The sequence below is a fragment of the Cibotium barometz genome, chromosome 27, assembly GCF_041138505.1.
Source record: "Cibotium barometz isolate CiBa-2024 chromosome 27, ASM4113850v1, whole genome shotgun sequence".
Lineage (NCBI taxonomy): Eukaryota > Viridiplantae > Streptophyta > Polypodiopsida > Cyatheales > Cibotiaceae > Cibotium > Cibotium barometz.
Window position 1 is genome coordinate 40,149,610 of NC_141072.1, and position 24,456 is coordinate 40,174,065.

General features: G+C 37.2%; 1 pseudogene; it reads right to left on the minus strand.

The window, feature by feature from the left end:
- Window positions 1-1,843: 1,843 nt before the first annotated feature.
- Window positions 1,844-3,803, minus strand: LOC147623386 (uncharacterized; annotated as a pseudogene).
- Between the last annotated feature and the right edge of the window lie 20,653 nt (window positions 3,804-24,456).

Consider the following 24,456-nt stretch of genomic DNA (forward strand, 5'->3'; position numbering starts at 1 on the left):
GGGTGTAATGTCACACCCCAACTCAAGACACAAACCCCCGCGTCGACAATACAGCTCCACAAAGCAAGCCAAAAATGTATGGCTCCTCTCTAGTCTACCATGCCACTACAATCCAGTAGGCTCCAAAGCACGCAAACCATCCAGGAGGTAATGGTAGGCCAGTGAATCCCAAGCCCGCATGTTCAGGGCCTCGAAGAGAGGTGTGCTCTCTATAAAGAACACTGGGGTTTGTAGCACATCGCCAAACTACAAACAACATCGATGAAGAGCACTAACACAACAAGGCATTGCAATCCAATTAAACTTCCATTAAACAATGCCATATAGTTATTTGAACGAGCACAAAATGTTTGCATCACCATACAACTATGGGGACACCAAAAATTTCATTATATCCGTATGTGGAATGGTGAATGATAGCCACATGTTGCACTATCTCCAAATCATAAACACGAACATAGCACTCCACCCACCCAAACGTGGAGGCACCTACACTAACCTTGACATGGAATCCATTGCACCAAATATAGCACCAAACATACTAAATGATTAGTATAACAACTCATGAGTTGAACCAATACCTGCCATGGAGGCCATCATCAACAACCATCCCGAGTCTACCAAAGTAGAAGATGCCAAAGCTATCCCATAACACACATGATCCTCAGAAATAGTATCCCATGTAGGAGTAGGATCCACACCAACATGCGTGTATCCACTTGGAAGGTCAAGAAATAAAAAGTCTTTTGCCCAATCCATAGGTCTTCCCCTCTTCATGTAAACCACTCCAACCAGTTTGTGTTGCTTCATGAACTCATGCACACAAAAGTACATATCATTTTTTTTCCCACCCAAAAAGTCCCTATCAATGGCCACATAATCTCCCACCAATACAATGCTTTTGGGACTCTCAACATGAGGAATGAAACCCAAAGCATGTTCTACAAAGAAAAACAAACTATGTGGTCCTTTTGGTGAGCCTCTTTGCACATTTTCCAACACTCCTCCTTGGATCACAAGAGCATCATCTTAGTATTTTCTCCTTTTAAAAATTAAATTATTACCTTCATTTACATAAACTCATAGGAATCACATAAGATGAGAATTTTCTTCATCGAAAATCAAAAAGTTTCTTAATGTCATTAAATTGATGTAGTGGGCCTACACAATCTAACCTTGAATATCGTCCTCTTTTTCCAAATCCTCCAAACAATGGTGATCATAATCAATAGGCTACTTTTATTTATGTTAACCTATAGTGTTATTTGTGCATCAACACGACCTTTGGGAGATAGAAAAAAGACATTGTAAATTACCGACAAAGTATCAAAACATTTAGTGTGGAAAAAAGAGAGGTAGTCTATTAGTTGCAAAACCCAGAACACAAAGTATTAAGAAAACCAGATTATCATACCCTTTGTTTGGTTAATGCAGGGCTCCTCACTAGTTATTTGAGCATGGAGCTCCTTCTCTCTCTCTCCAAAACTTGACCGTTAACCAGATCTATCCACCAAGGGCAATTATCTATCTCCCACGTTTTGTACCCATGCATAGGAGGAGGGTACATACATGTCTCTTGATTCGAAGTCAAAAGCCATTGCGTTGCTCTCACTAGAATACTGATCAAATGACCCTTCTCTCTCATGCAAGAAAAGTATCTACATTTACATACAATTGCAAAAGCATTGCATTGATTTTCTAACTTATGGCCACCTTTGATTTCCTTTGCAAATGAATTCAAGCACAATAAATTACCTGAAAAAGTAGTCTCATGATGGCCTTTAGCATCAAATCCTCCTTCTTAAGAGCTTTATTCATCGCCCCTTTTATCCTTTGAATCTCCTCAAATTTCAAGAGGAAACAAATGTTTCCTCCTCTCAATCTTGACCTCCTCGTAATAATCAAACAAAGAAAAATCCACAGACACCACCACGTCCAAGAAAATTCCCAACACCTCCATAGCTTTGTGATATATTTTCTCAAGCACTTCTCTTTTCAGCCAACTATTTAGAGGAATCATGATTTCATGTGTAAAAGGCATGAACCCATGCAACCAACACCAATGGAAAATAATCTGAGTAAAGAAACTAAGTATTCTACCAAGACATCAAAAATGGAAAAACTTATTGTCTATAGAGGTGATCCCCTCGAGCAAGGCCAAACATGGACTTCGTTGCTTTGTTTTCCTCCAGCAGAGACAACTAAAAGATTTTTTACTTGATAGGAATGACACAGAGTGCAAGCAAATTTAATTTCTCTAGGGTTGCAAAACTTTCCTGCCCCCACTTAAGAGACCGTACCTTTGACCTCCATGCTTTGGATCCACAATATTTAGGATCTAAAGAAAACAAATAAGATTTATGTACTCACTATTTGTACAAAAAAAACATATTCTCAATAATGACATCCTATTAAAGTAAAGATCATCATTTTTAAAGGCTTACCTTCCCAATTCTGTCACCATATCTAGTGGTGACAAAAATCGCATCCTATTAAAGTAAAGATCATCATTTTAAAGGCTTAACTTCCCGACCCTATCACCATACCTAGTGGCCAACTCCTCAGTCTCCTTCTCCACAAATAATCGAAGCTCCTCTTCAGACATCCTTAGTCTTGCCTCCTCAATTCTCTTAATCAATGATTGACTTATTTGCACCTAGAAAAGATAGAGGAAAAAGCATTCGATTAAAACATTTCATACCTACAAGGAAATTCTCGTTCACAACTACAGTGTCCATGAGGTTGAACTTACATCATTAAAAACAAGTTTTCCCAGATATCTTTGTGTTAGAGGGTACCATGGCTCAGCACCCTTGGTATTATTCTTCCTTATTTGTGCTATCAACTTCCTATCTCTCTCAAGTAATTCTTTTAGGTGTAATCCTCATGATTAGCAGCACAAATATTAGCATAATTCACTATCTCATCCCTTAATGTAGTGGTCACCAAGGCATGTGTGTTCAAACTATAAATAAGAAACAAAAAGATTAGATAATTTCATAAAAAATTTGTCTGATAGTTTTCTTTGTATTGATGTCATAATTTCAAAATAAACCATAAGACGGAGAAAGAGATATTTTTTGATTGAAACACATAATTACACCCACAATAAATCAACAGCACATCAATATTAAAAACCTCATGCATTCATGTTGAACATTCCAAGTCTTGGAAAACATCCCTTCAAATTATTTTTATCAACGAAAACTGAAAGGAGAGAACTTACTACTTCATCCTTTGCAAACTTGACAGAAGGGAAATCTCACTGACCCTTGTTGGGTCAATGATTGTGCAAGCACACGGTAATGCTTAGCCCTCGTGTCTTTAAATTTCTCCTTAATTACTGTCGTCCAAGAAGCTGTACGGTGATTCCCCTCCCACAAATAGAACATGCGACCCAAAAGAGAATGTAGCTTAGGGTTTTTTGGAGCTCGTCTTCAACATCTTTGTTGATGTCATGCCAAATGGTATCCCATTCTTCCATAATATCTTCAGTTACCATTGTACTTTCCTTGGCACATGTCCACATGGAGAAAATGAAAGATCCCTTCTCGGGGACATATCTCTCCTTACCAAAAGCAATTTTCAAGCCCGACACATCATCTCTTAGTAGACCCCTCACCTTTGCATAAGGAATCAACCTGCATAGTGGAATCAGTGGGACAGTGGTAGCAACTTAACAACCTTGTCCTCTCCCATGTCCATGTAAATCTTGTTTTCATCTCTACTTTCTTCAATTGGAGGGACCTCGGGCTTTACAAAGTAAGGCACAATCTGCATATACAAGCCTCTTTCTCACCCATCTCGTCATCCAAATTCTAGCTATGCACCTCATCTCCAGCATCATCATCCTCTTGCAATGTTGTGTCGACCACTCTGCTAATGTCATCTAGACTCTCAGGAGGCAAGGTATCAATGGCTAATGGACATGACACTTTAGATCTTCTCCCATGCTAGGAGGTGGGCTGCTGCTGCAAACTCACAAAATGGTGACCATAAGCATCAAAGAAAGTACTTAACTCGAGATGCATTGCTCCATGAAAGAGGTGCCTAAAGAAAGAATCAACTCGTCATGCATAATAAATGTCAGTGAAAGAATACATGTATGCACATACATATTTACAGATGAAGCAAATCAAGAGATGCCCTTCATGGCTTACATGCCCTACATGGTCTCCATGCCCTTCATACCCTTCATGCCCTATATGACCATGGCCTACATGACACTAGCCAGCCATCCTACACATGGCCATGGTCTAAAAATGCCAGAAGCCATTAAAAACAAATGGCCATATGCAGGCTACACCGGCATGGCCTGCATATGGCCATAATATGTTTATGGCTTGTGGCATAGAAGGCCATGGTAATGTATGCCATTTAGGGCATGGTCATGTAGCCCATGTATAACAAAGTCATGTAGGGTATAAAGGGCATATAGTGTATGAAGGGCATGGAGGGCATGTAAAGTTGGCCATGTAGGCTATTTAGGCTAGAAGCCTAAAAACAAATATGGCCATAAGCAGCCCGCGCCAATGTAGCATGCATATGGCCATATTGTTTTTATGGCCTGTGGCATATAAGCCCTACATGGCATACGACGCGGCCTGCATATGGCCTGTGGCATAGAAGCCCTACATGACATAAATGGCTTTTTTACATGGCCTACATAACATACATGTCTTGCATAATCCCTACATGGCCTTCATGCCATTCAAATGGCAATTACATCATATTTAAAAAAGCCCGTATGCAGGCCGCACCTATGGCCTTTTTTTTAATGCTATTAAGTAGAACTAACAAAAATCCCATAAGCATGCCTCAATATCCCCTTCCCCTACAGGGGCGCAATCCCTACATGGCCTACACGGCATCCATGCCATTCAAAGGACATTTACAACATATAAAAAAATCCCATATGCAGGCCTCACCTTCATGCCATTCAAAGGGCATTTATAACATAATAAAAAAAAGTCCATATGCAAAAATCCCATATGTAGGCTGCGCCTTCGTGCCATTCAAAGGGCATTTACAACATATGAACAAAAAACTCATATGCAGGCCGCACCGGGCACCACTTGCATATGGGCTTTTTGTTTAATGCTATTAAGTAGAAGAAGCACAAAGGGAGCACCCCTGCGCAAGCCCTACATGGCCTCCATGCCATTCAAAGGGCACTTAGAACATATAAAAAAAAGCCCATATGCAGGCCACGCTAGCACGGCCTGCATATGGGATTTTTTAAAAATTCTATTAAGTATAGAAGAAGCAAAAAGGGAGCACCCCTACGCAAGCCCTACATGGCCTCCATGCCATTCAAAGGGAATTTACAATATATATAAAAAAAGCCCATATGCAGGCCACGCCAGTGCAGTCTGCATATGGGCTTTTTTTAATTCTATTAAGTAGAGGAAGCACAAATCAAATGTGGAGAAAGGAGGAAGAATGTGGCAAGGGAAGGAAATAGATGCATACCTAAGGGGGGGTTGATTCATCTTGTTCATGTGTGGAATCAATTCATCTTGAGTGAGGCAAAGCTTCTTGCAGGAGATATGTTTTGTCAATGTTTAGGGCAAAAATATCTTGTGTGAGGGGATAAATAGGAGTAAAGGAAAAAAAGATAATGGGTGTGTGGATTTGTTAATGTGGTAGGATGGTTACATTAAAATGAAAAATATTTCTTGGATCTTAATTGAAGAGAGAGAGAGAGAGAGAGAGAGAGAGAGAGAGAGCCATTTTATGATGAATACCTCTTTTATTAATGATGTAATCATTCTTCATTGCTTTTAAATGTGAGATATTGTGCGTATATGATGAGAGCCTCACTTAATTGTAGGCTATACTCATTCTGCATTGAGTGTTTGAAATGTGAGATATTTTTGAAATCGTTACTACATTATAGATCTATACAATTGATTTTTTGCATTTATGTAGTATTATTTTTTGACTCTTTCAAAGAGAGCATTATTTAAAAGCTTTTTGTTAAATTTTAAGTGTTAAAAAAAGTTAAAAAAATACTTTGTTTTTTTAGAAACATGATGTTCTATTGAGGGGTTTGATATCGTTCTTTTTATTTTTGTCTGCGAGCTTGTCTGAAACTAATTATGGGTACCAAGGCAGAAACTATGCCTTAAGGTTGAGAGTAGGCTATTTGAGCTCAAAGTGCAAGTCCTTAAGGAGTACTTCGAAGTGGAGGGATTGCCTTTGACACTCAAGCCATTGTTTCTAAGTCATGAGCAGATTAAGATGGAGTCAGTACAGATGTCTACAGGTGAGTGATGAAGGATTCTTGCTTGACGCAGAGATGCATCAATTCTACAGGTACTTCCAAGTGGAGGGATGGCCTTTGACACTCAAGCCATTGTTTCTAAGTCATGAGTAGATTAAGATGGAGTCAGTACATATGTCTACAGGTGAGTGATGAAGGATTCTTGCTTGACGCAGAGATGCATCAATTCTATAAGGTATATATAGACATTGTTATGAATGAGTTGCCAGTCAAATTGGAGGACAACTGTAAGAAAACATCAACTGCAAAGATTCATAGTGTGTGATAGAGCCAAGAAAAAAAATGACATGTTTCAGGAGGTTGCCGAGACAAAGTGGAAGTGAGACTTATATTAATATAGGGGCTGAGAACGATAAAGATGGGGTGCCTTCACCTTGCTTTTAGGGTCATAGGAAATACCCGGGAGGTGTTGTGGGGGGATTTATTTGGTTTTGTAACACATCCCCTACTCACTCTTGGGAGGTTGATGAGGACCAAGTGATTGGTACGCTTGGCCCCACACCTGGTGTGTGGCAAGTGGATGAGGGGACTCTTTTGCAGCCACAAGAGATAAAAATGCTTGAGGGAAATGGGTTTTTCCTGGAATCTAGTGGAGTCTCTATACGATCTACTCAGGCAGGATTACGTACATCAAGAGCACCTACTTCTTTTCGTTGAAGATTTAGAGATGGAAAGGCTGTTAGAACCTTGTGTGTAGAGGTGGTTTGAGAGGAGATTGTTTTATGCAATGAGTCCCATATATTTTATGTCAGTACTGAAGGCTCCTGAGCATTGGGTATGTGAACTACTCTGGGGCAGAGTTTCCATTATGCACATGTGAAGGGTTTCATAAAAGAGAAAGTAAGTGTTTGACATACATCCCATGCAAGCACTTGTACTATGTGTACTTGCAGGTACTGGTATTGGGTTCGACATCTCATGGGTGAGTTCATCCATCATGCGGCCATAACCGAACTGGAGTTGTTTCAAGCTCCTAGTGGAAGACGATGCAATGTCGCTGCTTGAGACTCTATGAAGTTGGATGTCTATTATGGCAGTCATTTCACATCACTTTTGGCTACTACAAATTTTGTGGTCCTTTTGAGTCACTTCTAAGCAGTGATTAGAAAGATTTTAGTGGTGGACGCCTTTGATACGGAAATTTCATATGTCCAGCTATTTAGTAGAATGTATTCACGCTGGTGTGGTATTGTTGCCAATTTCAAATATTGCGTTTCTGCAAGATTTCAATGGTTGGTCTATCTTGTAGTTAGGGCTACAATTCCTTGTTTTGGTGGTGACAATGGTGTACTTGTTTTGAGTATGGTTTTTTGGCCACCATAGAAACAACTACTTTGGTGGGAGTAGTCATGAGTTGTCTCATTGGTGGCTAAGCCCCTACAATATACCGTCTCTTTTTGAACGCTATATTCCCATTTATATTAGTGTGAAATATATCTTTTACATTTAGATGCTTTTTGAGTAGTGTTCCCTGAGCATGGAATGATTTGGTCGACACATTTAAACCTCAATTACATGATAGTTTTCTTAATGGATTTTGTTAGAATGATGTGCATGGTAATCATTTGATTCTTTCACTTTGCTCGTACATTTGCCAAAGAAAAAAACCCAAAAAATTGTGGGATTCATGGTTTACACTACTAAAAAAGAAATATCAATATGTAACCATCCATGGTATTGATTAAATTAGAGCGTTTAAAAATCTCCCTTTTGCTAAGAACACCATATCAGGGAATTTGGAAAAATCCCAATTTCCACTTTGGTAAGGATAAAATTCAAGTTTCTAAACATTGTTAAGCACATAGATCCTTGTTGGAAATGGACGAATTAATGTTCAAAAAAGAAAAATTATACACAAATAATTACTCCAAAATAATCCATTAATAAAGATTAAAATATTAAAGTACACCAATCGATTCTTAAAGTATTGTTTTCTTAATATAGAAGATAGTGACAAGTTCATGAATGTAAAAAATAGATGTGGCATTGCCATTGATGAGATCTCATACATTTGTGGTGTTAAGAAACACCTTTCATGTCATGAATGCCACATCAAGGAATAACATGGTCCTTTGTTGGAAATGGATGAATCATTTATAAAAAGAAAACAAAGTATGCACAAATGACATCAAGAGATAATCCATTGATAAATATTACAAGGATGACATACAACTACCAATTCTTAAAGTATTGATTGCATTATACAAATGACTGAAAAGTTCAAGAATCCACAAAGTAATAATGAAAAAATCATTTTTTTACACAACCAAATCATTTGTGGTCATAGATCTCATACATATGTGGTGTTGAAAAACACCTTTTGACACTAAGAAATAATATGTGAATCTATTTCATGATTTTTTTAGAAGTCCATTCACTATGGTAATAAAAAATGCAAGACATGATTTTCAAATTTATAGAAGTAAATAAATCTAAGAGAATGAAAATTAAAATTAAAACTAATAATCGTTGAAGAGTTTCTCTTTTGCCTTGATATTACAAACAGATTCCACATAAATGTAATGATATTCAACCATGTTGGGCCCTGCATCACTTCGCTTATGCCACGGAGGTAAACATGGTGAGAAAACATAGTGCACATTAAGTCTATCTTTACAATCTTTGTAGCTATTTATGTAATCTACCACATTTCCATCTTCTACAACACCTACAATATAAACTCTATCCTCGTCACAATCCACTTGTTGATCCTCAAGGATAGAGTATTTCCTAGCTCTAGGATACAGAGCACACAACTCTATCCAATCACCATGCACATATTTTGATCCTCCATAGTGTAACAACATAGTTCCAGATGGCACTTCTGAATGAATGAATAATCCTAGACCAGTTCCTTTAATTGTTAAAGTATTTACCATGAAAGCCACATTATTGACGTAGAAAACTTCACCAACTGTTATTGGCCAACATGATGGGTGTAAACCATCTTCATCCATATGGTATCCACATAAAGGGGTTAAATTCAAACTCCTTGTAGTTGTACAAAACAAAGAGTATTAACGACCCACCAAAAAAACATAAAGGGGTTAAATTCAAACTCCCTATAGCTGTACAAAACAAAAAGTATTAACAACCCACAAAAAAACATGAGAAATCCTAAAACCTTTAGACCCATTGATTACTTTAAGATTTTGGAGTGAAAATGAACCTAGTTGACATTGATGGTACTCTTGAAGTTGTAAAATAAAACTCTTAGCTGCAACTCGTATGATGACCCTTTTAGTGTAACCTAGCTCTGTTGGGCATATGCAGCATTGTTGTCATTTCCTTTAGTGTAGAAACTTATGGAATGGTTGTCAATATCATTAATTGTGCATTATTAAGATAAGTAGGAGGAGAACAAGTTGTACTTGTTACTGTGATATTTGTTTCTTGCGCTACAAGGTTAGCACCACCATGACGTGAACTTCAATCCCATACTTTGGCTTCATGCAATATAAGTATATCTTGTTTCATACATGTTGAGCTTGAGTATGTGTCTTCTCTAGATGTCTCAGTGTGGTTCTTGTACGTCTCATCCCACTATAAAATCACCCTTTTGAAACAACCATATAATGGATGTCCAAATTAAATTAGTCTCTGCCCAAATCCAAATTAAATTAGTCTCTGCCCATATCTGTCTAAAGTTATAATGCTATGCATATCTTCGGCACTATCCAAATGACACAAATAGTGCAATAAATCCACCAAAGTATTGCCTTCATCATCAACATTAAATGTTGCAAGAAAAATACAATTTTCTAATGGACTCAAACATCCTTTATAAGGATTATCATCAATTAGAAAAGTCTCTTTGCATAACAATAATCTCCATATACTGATGCCACACTTTCAAGAGAGGTTTGAACATTGCTTCAACACCCATCTTATTCGGCCTATAAATCTTCTCCGATCATACGCATAGCACTCCTCTTGACCCCAAACCATGAAGAACGGAGTTGCCTTCCAGCATGTCATTCCAAGGTTTAGCATATCCACAATATTTTCCCTCATTGTTGTAGACCATATCCCTACATGAAATTTAAGAAAAAAGGTATTTAAAAATTTCATGCACCTAGTACAAAGCACAATCCACTACTCCTTGCAACGTAAGCTTGTATGCCCATTTGAATAAGTGAAGCAATGTTGCAATAATAATCCATTAAGATCCAAAATTTAGACATCTTTGGTTTATTGGCACTTGCAATCAATCCTAGTTCATGTACTTGAGCCTGTACACTCTCTAGCAAGAGATGATCTGTTCCAAAAGAAAGAGTTGGTCATGACACTTTGTATTTCTATGCAGCAAAGACAAGTGATGTTTATTATAAATATTTCTCAATTTGAACGCCTTATAGCTAATTGAAGAGCTACCTAAGAGACTTAAGAATGTGAACAAACCATCATACTTTATCAACTACTTTCCATAAGTTATTCATGTTTACTATGTGCCAAGAAAAATGGAACAAATCTAAAACTTAGACATTGTTACTGTTCATTTGGATCTTATGTAGAATTTGGTGTTTGAAACAATCAACAACACTTAACATATATCAATCATTAACATCTTTGTTAAGAAGCATCTTTTCCATTCATCCATGAGCAAATCACTCTCCTATGTTAACATATAGATAGATTCACAACAATCTTAAATAGCATAACATTTTAGAATATACAAAGTTTGTGAAATAGTACACACATACAAGTTTCTTAGGTGTTCCATGTGCTTAACTTAGCAAGGGTATCCTCTCAAAGTGGTGGTTGTCTATGTGAATAACTTAGCACTTTGCATCACATATGAGTTTCACAACTATATGTCAAATATACTCAGAACCTCAATACCACACAGTTACAACTAGTAAATTTCAAAAGCTTTTTGTGTACTACATTCAATGCAAAGCAAGCTCTAGGTGACTTCAACTATATGAAACAAATTTCCTTGCTATTTCTTTGAATTTGACCAAAATTTTGAGAGCTCATGTATACAAACATGTATGCCTAGGACCACATATGATTTTGGGGCGCCCATGTATTTGGTCCTAACTCATGTATTTAGACCAAAACTTGGAGAGCTCATATATATGACCACATATGTTTAGGTCACATGACCAAATCTTGGAGAGCACATAGATTTGTTCATGTGACAAAAACTTGATCTTCCTCGTGTATAGTGGTCACATGACCAAAACTTCATCTCCCTTGTTATAGACTTCTCCATAGAGATATGGTCACTTGATCAAAAATTGGTTGCCATTATAGATTTGGTCATGTTACCAGATATTGGGGAACCCATGTATTTGGTCATGTAACCCAAAATTTTACCTTGCATGGAGACCATTGACCCAAAACATGGAGAGCTCATGTATATAACCGCATATGTTTAGGTCACATGAACAAAATCTTAGAGAGCACATAGATTTGGTAATGTGACCAAAAGTTGTTCTTCCTCAGTGAAGCCTCCTCTATAGATTTGGTCAATAACCAAAACTTGGTCTACGTCATTATAGTCTCCTCCATATATTAGGTCATGTGACTAAAACTTGGTCTTCTCCTTCATTACACTCTCCCCTATAAATTTGGTCTTGTTACCAGACCTTGTGGAGCCAAATTTGACCAAAACGTTTGCCTTGCATGGGGACCCCTAACTCTTGATTTGCAACCTTTACATCATGGGTTGTTTACTAGATATCAGAGAGCCCAATGTTTTGGTCACAGGAGCAAAAGTTGGAGAGCTCATGTATACGACCGCATAGATCTTGGAGAGCACATAGATTTGGTAATAAAAATATTTATATTAAATATTATTATTTCAATATGTGTGTGTGTGTGTGTGTGTGTGTGTATCCATCCATACATACATGTTACATATATATATATATATATATATAAAATTCAAATTTACCTCCCAATTATCATTTTGGATTTTCCCTCCCACATTCAAATTTTCAATTTCAAATAGTTGGATGAAAGGAAAGTTGGTTTGAAATTCAAAGATTGTATTGTTTCCTACCTAAGCTTTGGAGTGGAGAGAAGGACGGAGAGTTCTCGCCTGCCTACGCTTAAAGCTTAGAGCGGAGAGCAGGACGGAGAATTAAGGGGCGAACCTTTGACCAAGTAGGTGCCTACATGTGCTTTCTAGGTTGCATATGTATTCAGTAGCATAATTTATGATTAAACTATGTTTAATAATCTATGATTAATTTACATAGAATTATTAACATTTAATTAAAAATAAATAAATAATTAGCCAACTAATTATTTGTGTGTGCAGAGAGAGAGGGAGAGGGAGAGGGAGAAGTGTGTGTGTGTGTGTGTGTTTTATCGACCACGAGAGAGGGAGCGAGAGAAGTACGTGTGTTTGTGTTTTGTAGAAGAAAGAGAGAGAGAGAGAGAGAAGTAATAGCTAAAACTCATAAGAATTGTTCTTATCTTGCCCTGCTTTTTGAGATTGTAAATCTACAGGTGAAGCTCATAACCGAAAGTAAACCCTGGTTAGGTTTTTTTGAAAAAGATAGAAGCTCTATCCACAGCCTCTGCTCTGACGCGCTTTGCCTATCTCCTTACTATCGGCGGCCAGGTTTATGTTTAGGCGTCTATCCTTAGTTAATTTAGGTTTAGTTACACTAAATGTAGATATATAAACCTTATATGTTTTCTATATATATGACCTCATAGGTTTTCTTTATATGAACCTTATATATATATTTTGATGTGTGTATGAGTGTATAGCCTTTTTATAAACCTTAATGAATTATATAATTTATTAGGGTTTGTAAAATATAGCCTAGGTTTAATATATAAAACACACACGTACTTAATGTTTTTTATATATTTATTTAATTAAATAATTTTATTTAGATTAGATTAGTATCAATTAATACAAGCATGGGTCTAATATAACATACACATGCACACACCTTAATTATATATGATATTTGGCATGTGTGTGTGTGTGTGTGTGTGTATAAAGAAAACCTTTTTACAAACCTTAATTAACTATAGGATTCTATATATAGTTTATTAGGGTTTGTAAAATACAATCTAGGTCTAATATATAGAACACACATATACATACGTATGCGTGCACAGACACTATAGGGTAGGTTAGGTTTAGTTTTGGTTTTAGTCCTATGAGTTTAGAGTGAGGCTGAGTGTCTTATAACAAGCGATCATATCCCCCAAAGCTACCTTCCTTGCTCAAGAATGTTAGAATACAAAAGGTCTCTATCACACCCATGAGTGGGATCTTATATGTATAGATGATGCTCACAAAGCTTCAATAGTAGTAGCCTACAACCTCATCTCCATAACATCCTTGAGACTAACCATCTCTCTCATATTTGTGAGACCCCTCTGCCCCCTCCGTGCACCGGATTCCCGGTTGCTAGCAGCGGAAGTAGCTTCCTCTTGTGCACGGCAAGGTTTCCCACTCCGGGCCTAACCTTGGAATGTCCGGACACGACACTAATTTGGTGGTCATTCCGAAACCAAAATCGAGAAAATTTCCCTTGCTCGAAAAACGGGGACGATTTCATCTTTTTGATTTTCTTAGTTAACGAATTTTCTAACGGGGTCAAGAGACTCAACTATCCTTCACTTGATTAAACCAGATAGAAGGAAAACTATTACTAACTTAACTTAAAGAAATCAACGCTTTTTTCCTAACCGAAATCAGGCAGCACAACCGTTGATCTAATCATTTGAGAAATTCTTCAGGTTTTCATTTAACTACTCGAATTCTAAGCATATTCTTATTATTTCAATTTAATTATTAAAACTCCACTGATTCCAGCCTAACCCCATCCGGCCCATGGGTGGGTGGCCCATGGGTTAGCCACCACCACCCAACCACTGGAATCGGTAGAACAAGACAATTACTCACCCACCCATAATTGAATGCCTTTCTTAACTTTTGCTTTCGAATACAGATACACAAACACTCCTCTTTAAAACTTTAACATATAAAAGAATCCATTGACAAACAGTTATTGGTTATAGATGTCATAACTCAAAAATTTCATCCAGTCCCTTGTTCCTCAAAAAACAATATCACTATGGACTCTCCGTTGAGACCAATTGGTGAGCACAACGAGATCCAGTATCATATTACAGTAATTATTTCGTCCATCATACATATCTTCCATGACATATGCATGGGTGCCATAGGCATCGCAAGCCCGTGCATCTCCTGGTCAGAACTCCAGGATCCTCCTTAGGTGTCCGGCACTTCACTCAGGGACCGCTTCGTCGGCCCTTGTCCATTGTACCGGAAGCGCACCATTTTTCAACCATACCGAGGCTGGTCAAGACATGAGCAGGCTTTGTCGCGTGAGCCGTCCTTTGAACACTCCCGCCAGCTGCAACCGAACTTCCCATAGAAAAACATATACCAAATGCTCTCTCCAGCATTCTGGCGTGACACTCCTTTAAAAAAATAGGGTTTCTATAAGCAAGTTTTTTAGTTTGATTTTCTTCTGAATACAAGGAGTATTTCTTGAATCAGTATCCCCAAAACTTCTTGATGGGAATTCTGAATTTTATACCAGAATTCCTTAAATTCTATAACCTTGATATCCACAGATCAATTTGAAGGGTCTCAAACTTAGTTTCAGATTTGGCGGGAGCTTTGAGTGTATTTTTCTAAACTAGTCACACCTTCTTTTCTAGAAACTGACGAAAGAGTTTGGTCTCGGTCATAGTCTGATTCAAGGTTCGAGTCGGATAAGATTTTTCCTGAAATATCTTTCTCGAAAAGATTTGATAATTCAGTTACTATTTTACTGAATTTCTTTCTTTGAATATTCACTTAACTAATTTCTAAACTAGTTACAAATTCCAATGAGGAATAAATTAATCATTTATATGAATATTTCGATCTCCATAGATTTCTTGAATTTTCTTTTTACAATCCGTGTGAATATAAAACGATAGAAATTTTTCTCTTAGAGTATTTAATTATTCATTTATCAAATACTCATAGAATTTAAACATAGAATTTAAGAGAATTCTAATTTTGATATAAAAATTCTTTATGCGTCTATTTATGCATAAAAATCAACTTCAATGGAAATAACACTTTTATAAAAAAAATCCTTTTATCCATCTATTTATGCATAAAATTAAATTTAATAGGAATAACACTTTCAAAATAAAAAGAATTTCTTTATGCATCTAATTATGCATAAAAATCAATTTTTATAAGAATAATGCATTTATAATAAAAATTTCCTTTATGCATCTTTCTATGCAAAAAAATCAAATTTAATAAGAATAACACTTTTGTAATTAAAAAAATTCCTTTATACATCTTTCTATGCATAAAAATCAAATTTAATAAGAATAATATTTTTGTAAAAAAAAATTCCTTTACGCATCTTTCTATGCATAGAAATAAAATTTAATAAGAATAACACTTTTGTAATTAAAAAAATTCATGTATACATATTTCTATGCATAAAAATCAAATTTTATAAAAATAATACTTTTGTAATAAAAAATTTCATGTATACATCTTTCTATGCATAAAAATCAAATTTAATAAGATTAACACTTTTGTAATAAAAAAATTCCTTACTGCATCTTTCTATACATAGAAATCAAATTTAATAAGAATAACACTTTTATAATAAAAAACTTCCTTTATGCATCTTTCTATGCATAAAAATCAACTTTAATAGGAATAACACTTTTGTAATTAAAGAAATTCCTTTATACATCTTTCTATGTAAAAAAATCAAATTTAATAAGAATAATACTTTTATAATAAAAAAAATCTTTTATGCATCTTTCTATGTATAGAAATCAAATTTAATAAGAATATCACTTTTGTAATAAAAAAATTACTTTATGCATCTTTCTATGCATAGAAATCAAATTTCGTAATTAATATCAGTGATATCCATGTATATTCATAGGTGAATATGTACATGGAGTAATTAGAATATTTCTTTTAGATGCAAAACTGGTGGAAATTACTCTTTTGGATTAACATAAAAACAAACTTTCTTTTTCACAAAATTCAGAAAAATTTAACTAAACCTCCTTTGTATGGTTGACCATTTCTCATTTTTATCTTTCTTTATTTAACTTAATTAATCCAATTTATAATCATAGAACTCTAATCTACACAATTTTCTACATTCAAGAGAGTAAACAATAAGAAGAGTTTAACTAATCACTTAGTTAATCTTTCTAGGATTAAGAAAGGTTGGAATGTAAAGAAGAGAAGATGGTTGCCTTTTCATCAAAGGCATAGCATTTGAATTTAATTCAATCATTTGTAAAACATAAAAATAAAGAAAACCATAGACTTTTTATTAAAATTCGTAAACAAAGTAAGAAAATTAGCTTACATGGAGTTGTAAGCTCTCCTTTGGCTTGAGGGATTGAGGGTTCTACTATTGTTTAAAGCAATAGTGGCCACCAATTCACTTTGAAGAGGATTAGGCAAAAAACAATTGAATTATTAAAAAATTCAATGTAGATGGCTCAGGATAGTAGTAGATTAACAATGCATAAACACCATTAAGCTTTTACAAAGGGGGAGGCTTCTATTTATAGGAAAAAGTGAGCCTCTAACCAAGCAAACTGATTTTAGAATTTTCCATATCAGTTTGGTTAATTTTTGAGCATTTTTGGGTCAGTTCAACTTACTTTTTGGATCTAGTTTTGAAACAGGAGAGAGGAGAGATGAAAATATCTCATTTTATTGATTAAAAATTTGGGATAATGATGAGAAAAAGGTGCCTACTTCATGAGGGGAGATCCCCACTCTGAGGTGTCAAAATTCAGTTTTTTTATTCTTTTCTTTGATCCTTAGTCCACCACTCTTCATCTTATGTGAGCATTTACTCATTTTTGGGGGGTTTTTCTTTTATTCTTCATTTTATCTCCTCCTTACATTTGTATTAATCTTATTGGTCCATAGGAACCTTAATTGGACCATAATCCAAAATTTTCAGAAAATCTCGACCCTTAGGCTAAGGTCTTTTGTGCACATTATAATTTATTTCTAATGCACCTTAGGAATTTCTTTTTAAACTTCTGTTTTGGAAAATTTTATTTTAATAAGAAGGGATATTTTTCCATCCAAATATATCTAAAAAATGAATTACCTCTCTCTAGAATATTTTCCTTCTCTATGCCAAAACAGGTAGAAACAAGATCTTTTATTATTTTGAAAAGGGGATTGATTACAGGGGAAGAAACTGGACATCTTGAGGGGCTAGGGAGGAATCTTACATCCTCTCCTGCTCGAAAAACGCGAGATGTCCTCATCTCGCAAACTAGAGATAATCCCGAATAAGTTCGGCTTCATTCTCCCAGGTGGCATCTTCAAAAGGATAGAACTTCCATTTGACTAATAATTCTCTCAGAATTCTGTTCCTGAGAACCTTTTCTCGAACATCAAGGATTTCTTTAGTTTGGAGTTCCATCTGCCCTTGGGTTGAAGAAGTTAAGAGTTCATCTCATTAAGCACATGATTCGAGCTCGGTACAAACTTCTTAAGTAGGCTGACATGAAATACATTATGTACTTTGAGATGAGGAGACAAAAGAAGTTCATAGGCAAAGTTATCTCTTTTCTTTGTAATCAGATATGGCCCAAAGTATCTGGGGTATAACTTCTTGTACTTCCCAAGAGATAGAGAACTTCTTTTGGGGCATACTTGAATGAAGACCATATCTGTTTCTTCGAATTTTCTGCCTGACCTCTTCTTATCTGCATACTGCTTCTATCTATCTTTGTTGGCAGCTTTTATATCCTTGCTGCGGATTGACTGCATGTGCTGCTCCATGTCGTCAAGCATCTGTCTGGACATCTCGACCCTAATCAATGGGTCGGACCAAGTTAATGTTGTTAGGCAGTCTTGTCCATACAGAGCTTTGAAAGGGCTCATCCTGATACTTCGGTGATAAGAAGCATTGTAGGAAAATTCGACTAGGTGCAGATAGCTTAGCCACTTCTTGGGTTCCCTGCCACCCACAGCATGACCGAAGTATATCACCCTTTCTATTTGACTATAGGTCTCGGGGTGGTAAGCTATGCTGAGATCCAAGAAAGTTCTTACTGCTTCGTCGAAGAATGCAGTCAAGAATCTTGACGTGAATTTGGGATCTTGATCACTTACTATTCTCCTGGGTAGGCCATGCAATCTGAAGATTTCCTTGAAGAACACTCTAGCCACATCCATTGCAATGTAGGTTTCTTTTATTAGAATCAGATGGGCAACTTTGGTTAGTCTGTCAACTACCACGAAGATGGAGTTGTAACCTGATTGCACTGCAGGTAGTCCAGTAATAAAATCTATACTGATACATTCCCACTTCATTTGATGGGTGTAACTTCCCATGCATTTTTACTCTCTCGGCTTTGACTTTCTCACATATCAGGCATTGACATACATGATTAAGTACATCCTTTTTTAGTCCAGGCCAAAAGAAGCTTTTCTTTATTACAGACATGTAGGTCTTGATGAAACTTGGATGTCCTGTTATAAGGTTATCATGGGCTTCATTTAGAATTTGACCCTTAGTTCCCTCATCATTGTGGGAATGCATAGCCTGCTATTATAATAAATAATTCCTTCATCCAGGCTGTACCCTTGAACTCAGTTCAACTCCTGAGAAGTTTTGCTTTCTTGCATAAGTAGGGTAGTAATAGGGCCAAAGAATCTATCCTGCATGATCTTCTCTCTTGATGGATTTGACACCACTATGATTGCAAGCAAGGAGACTTTTCTGCTGAGGGCATCTGCTACCACATTTTCTTTGTGCCTAGGCGATACTTGATTTCAAAATCAAATTCTTGCAAGGTCTCCATCCACCTTATTTGGCCCATGTTGAGATCCTTTTGAGTGAAGATCCACTTTAAGCTCTTATGATCTGTCACATGAAAGTGAATCTTTGACCCACTAGGTAATGTCTCCACAACTTCAGGGCATAGACTACTGAAAGTAGCTCCAGGTCGTGGACAACATAATTTCTCTCATGCGTTCTGAGTTTTCGAGATTCATAGGCCACTACATGACCTTCTTGCATGGGCGCATGTCCCAAGGTAAAACTACTGGCATCAGTTACTACCTCAAAGGGTAGAGAGAAATTTGGTAACTTCGGAACAGAATTGGTTACCAAGGCAGTCTTCAGCTTATCAAAAGCGCTCTGTCACCTGGCGGCAGACTATTGAAACGGGGTATTCTTCTTGAGAAGATTAGTCAGGGGGGAAGCTATGAGAGCATACTTAGGTATAAAAATTCTATACCAACCATTTAATCCCAAGAATACCCAGACTTCTTTCACTGTCTTTGGTTCAGGCCAATCTATGACTGCTTGGACTTTTGCAGAATCTCGAGAAATTTCGTCTTTGGATACAGAAAGCCCAAGTATTCAACATGGTCAACAGAGAAAGTGCATTTGCTCTTTTTTGCAAAGAGTTGGTGCTTCCTTAGAATCTCAATAACTTTACGGACGTGAGCTTCATGGTCAGTTGCATTCTTTGAGTAAATTAGAATATCATCAAAGAAAACAAGAACAAAATCATCCAAGTATTCCTTTCAGTAAATTAGAATATCATCAAAGAAAACAAGAACAAAATCATTCAAGTATTCTCTGAGAATGTCCTGCATTAGGCGATTGAATGTAGCTGGGGCATTTGTCAATCCAAATGGCATGACAATAAATTCATAGTGCCCATGCGAGTATTGGCTGTCTTCGAGATATCTTGATCATTAATCCTGATCTGGTAATACCCTAATTTGAGATCTATCTTTGTGAAGATCTGGGCTCCATTTAGCATGTCCAGAAGCTCATCAATTCTGGGGATATGAAACTTATTCTTAACTGTCACAGCAGCAGCTGATTGAGACCTCTGTAATCCACACAGTCTTAACGTTCCATCCTTCTTTTTTTGAAAGAGAACTGACGCTCCCCAAGGTGAAACACTGGGTCTTACAAACCCTTGTTCTAACAGCTGCCTAAGCTGTTCCTTGAGTTCAATGGCTTCAAGGACTGGCATTTTGTATGTGCGCTGGGCTACTGGCTGAGCTCCGAGGGTCAATTCTATCTCATGATCTACTTCTCGAATCGGAGGCATCTCACTTAGATCTGCTGGGAATAAATCATCACACTCACTTAACCATTCTGATTCTTTAGCCTTTAACTTTGTGTCTACCGGATTCATTTTGACAACATAAATGAGCTACTTCTTTCTAAGTCCTTTCAGTAACCTAGAAGCTTTTACTAATTGCAGATCTGGGGATCCGAAAATTCCAGTTCCTTGAACTTTGTTCCCGTGAAGGTCATGGAAGGAAATGGTTCCATTGTGATAGTGAATGTCAGCTTGATTTTTGTGGAGCCAATCCATTCCAAAGATTTCGTCGAAAACTCCTAAAGGTAAGACTTTGAACTGGCAGTCAGTTACATTCCCATCTAGATTAAACTAAATACAATCTGTCTTATGGTGAGTGAAAAGAATCTTCCCACTGGCCAATTCAACTTGCATAGGTTTCCTTGATTTCTGTTCTAAGACTAGCTTATGCAAGCATCCTGGGAAAATAAATGAATGAGTACTTGAATCAATCAAAAGCTTAAATGGATTACCTTTATACTCAGTTGGAGTATGGATGATAGAGAATTGATGATTTGGCCCTTGGTTTTCAATCGCAGCATAAATCCGTTAGGAACTCAATGGAGTCTTCTTGGGCCCTTTTATTTGGCAGTTTAAGGGAGTCAAAACTTTTCTCTTAAGAAGAAACGTTTTCTAATTAGAAGCTTCAAAACGGCTACTTTATTCGAATTTGAATTTTGGGGGAAAAATGGAATTTAAAATCTAGCGGATAAAACCATATCATGTAACATATCTATGGAAAGCTCTTGATGCGTAGATCATGGATCTGTAATCTCCGCTCAAATCAGAGCTTGTATGTAGAAGTTATGGAGGTCCGAAAATTGTAAAATTGCCCCCTCCCCTTTTTGGGGGAAAAAGTGCACCCTTTGACCACTCTTACACCTCTCTTACAAACCATTGGTTTTTGCTTACATGGCGGGCTCCTATTTGTCAAAAAGTTAAACGTTTCCATAACCTCATGGCAAATTAAAGGGCCCAAAAAGACTCCATTGAGTTCCTAATGCTAATCTCTTTCCTCTTCTACTACTTCTGCTATCGTAACTGCTTTGGCTGCTTCTGTAGATTGGGGCGAAACTCTTTCTCTTTGGTTACCCGAGTTTTGGGAGGGAGTTTTGAGATTACTCTTAACAAAGGCAGATGGTTGAGCTGGAGTCCTCCATGGATTGCCTTGATTTTGGCGAGACGAACCCTGATTTGACTAATACGAAGGGACTGGTCTCTACACTCTAGGTCCTTGACTTCTCTATCCTCTTGACATGGCAGGAGTCGAGCAGTCTTTAAGGTGGTGACCGAAACCTTGGCACCCCAAAACACCTGTTCTCACTTCTAAGCTCATCCCTCTGAATCCTTGAAAGAGGTGGGGCTCCTGAGAAAGTGTTGTGAGGGAAGGTTCCTTTTTCACTTATGAATTTCCCAATATCTTGATTCTGATTAGGGCCTTGCTGCCTCTTTGGGGGTGGAAAGTTTGAAGCACTTCCTTGGGTTTGGAACCTTTTAAAGTTTGAGGGTGCAGGTTTCGACGGGACCTTAACAACAAATGCTTTGGCAAAGTCCTTTGCCATTCTGACAGCTTCTGCCACATTAAGACTGGTTTGGCATTTTTCACTAAAGTGTCCAATGGCTTGTTCATCCCTAGAATGAATCTGGCCATCATCTGCTCTTCAAAGTGGAGAATATTTGAGGAGAAGGGTAAATGCCTGATGGTATTCTTCAATCGTCTGGCTATCCTGCTTCAGTTCCAAGAACTCATTCATTTTGGTTTCCAAGAAGCCCGAAGGACATAACCTTTCCTGAGGTAAGCTTTAAGATCTGACTAGGTCTGGGTATTTCGATCGAGACGGTTTGTCTCGCAATGGTTCCTCCATGCAACCCTGGCCGTTTCCACAATTCTCAATCTGGCGAGAGCCATCTTGCTCTTCTTGTTTATAACTGGTTACATCAAAATACTCTTACATTGCTTGGATCCATTTTTCCACTGCTTCTCCTAACTGTTCTCCTTCACCCTTCAAGGGACCAAGTTGGGATCGATGCAGGGCTTTACGAACATTCGAATCTTACTCTTCATCGTCGTCGGTAAGAGGATCCCGCTACCTACCATGGGCTACATACCTCATGATTCTGACAAAACGATATTTTTGTCAACTTAACTTTGTCATCAGATTTATGACTATTTAATTTTTGAGATTTATTTCTTAAACAAATAAATATTCTATCATAATTCTTGAAAACAAGATTCACTCTGATAATTTTATTAACCAATATTCACAACCACGAAAACAATTTGGAATCTTTTACAAAACATCATTTATTATCAAAAGTTTTTGATATATACATAGCGCATCTTGGCTCCAAAAGTCACCGCCTCAATCGCGTACGCATAAAAAAGGCGATACTGTGATGGAGACATGCTATGATATACACGATTCATCATTGATAATGGTGCTGTAATTCTTCTCCTAGGAATAAAGCGGCTAAGAAGTCTAAAAATACGACAAGAAATTCTAGAATTCTGGGGCGAGTGATTATAGAGTTGTACATAATGAACAACTCCTAGCCTTATCAATATCATGGCTAGCGAGATATTCCGTCTAAGTCTTTGTCGTTGATTGGTATTGACACGAATACTTCGCCCTCCAGAGAGCCACATATGCTAACGTCGCTCTATTGGATCGGAAAAGTATAGATCCTCAAAGTGACGAGCGAGTCTCACTCTACTTTCTCGGGTTGTAGTGGAGTTGATGAGATTTTCGAAGGCAAAGGCGATCATATCCTTACTCTCGGAGAGTCCAGGAATGCTAGACAGATGTGGGGTATATCCATCTAAAAATCTAGTTCAGTTTATGAGTTTTCAATTTATGAAGTTCATTTCAAACATAATCTTAACAAGTGAAAACATTATTTCCTAGATTTACTTTAAAATTTAAGGTAATTTTTGCTACAGTTTCGTAAGTTTACAACGGTGCTCTATTACCAGCTGTCAGACCCCTCTGTCCCCTCCGGGTATCGGATTCTTGGTTGCTAGCACAGCGGAAGTAGCTTCCTCTTGCGCAGGGCATGGTTTCCCACTCAGGGCCTCGCCCTCGAATGTCCAGACATGAGACTAATCTGATGGTCATTCTGAAACCGAAACCGGGAAAATTTCCCTTGCCCAGAAAATGAGGACGATTCCACCTTTTTTATTTTCTTAATAAATTTTCTAACGGGGTCAAGAGACTGATACCTGATTAAACCAGATAGAAGGAAAACTATTACTAACTTAACTTGATGAAATCAACGCTTTTTAACTAAAATCAGGTAGCACAACCGTTGATCTAATCATTTGAGAAATTCTTCAGGTTTTTATTTAACTACTCGAATTCTAAGCGTATTCCTATTATTTCAATTTAATTATTAAAACTCCACTGATTCTAGTCTACCCCATCTGGCCCATGGGTTAGCCACCACCCAACCACTTGAATCGGTAGAACCAAACAGATACTCACCCACCCATAATTGAATACCTTTCTTAACTTTTGCTTTTGAATACAGATACGCAAACACTCCTCTTTAAAATTTTAACATATAAAAGAATCCATTGACAAACAGTTATTGGTTATAGATGTCATAACTCAAAAATTCCATCCAGTCCCTTGTTCCTCAAAAAACAGTATCACTTTGGACTCTCCGTTGTTGAGACCAACTGGTCAGTAAATGAGATCCAGTATCAAATTACATTTCGTCCATCATACATATCTTCCACGACATACGCATGGGTGTCATAGGCACCGCGAGCCCGTGCATCTCTTGGTCAAAACCCTCCAGGATCCTCCTTAGGTGTCCTGGCACTTCACTCAGGGACCGCTTCATCGGCCCTCGCCCACCGGAAGTGCACCATTTTTCAACCATACCAAGGTTGGTCAATTGGGTAGGCTTTGCTGTGTGAGCCATCCTTTGAACACTCCCCCACCAGCTGTTGCAACCAAACTTCCCATAGAAAAACATACACCAAATGCTTCCTCCAGCATTCTAGCATAAGATAGTCCTTTAAGAAAACAGGGTTTCTAAGT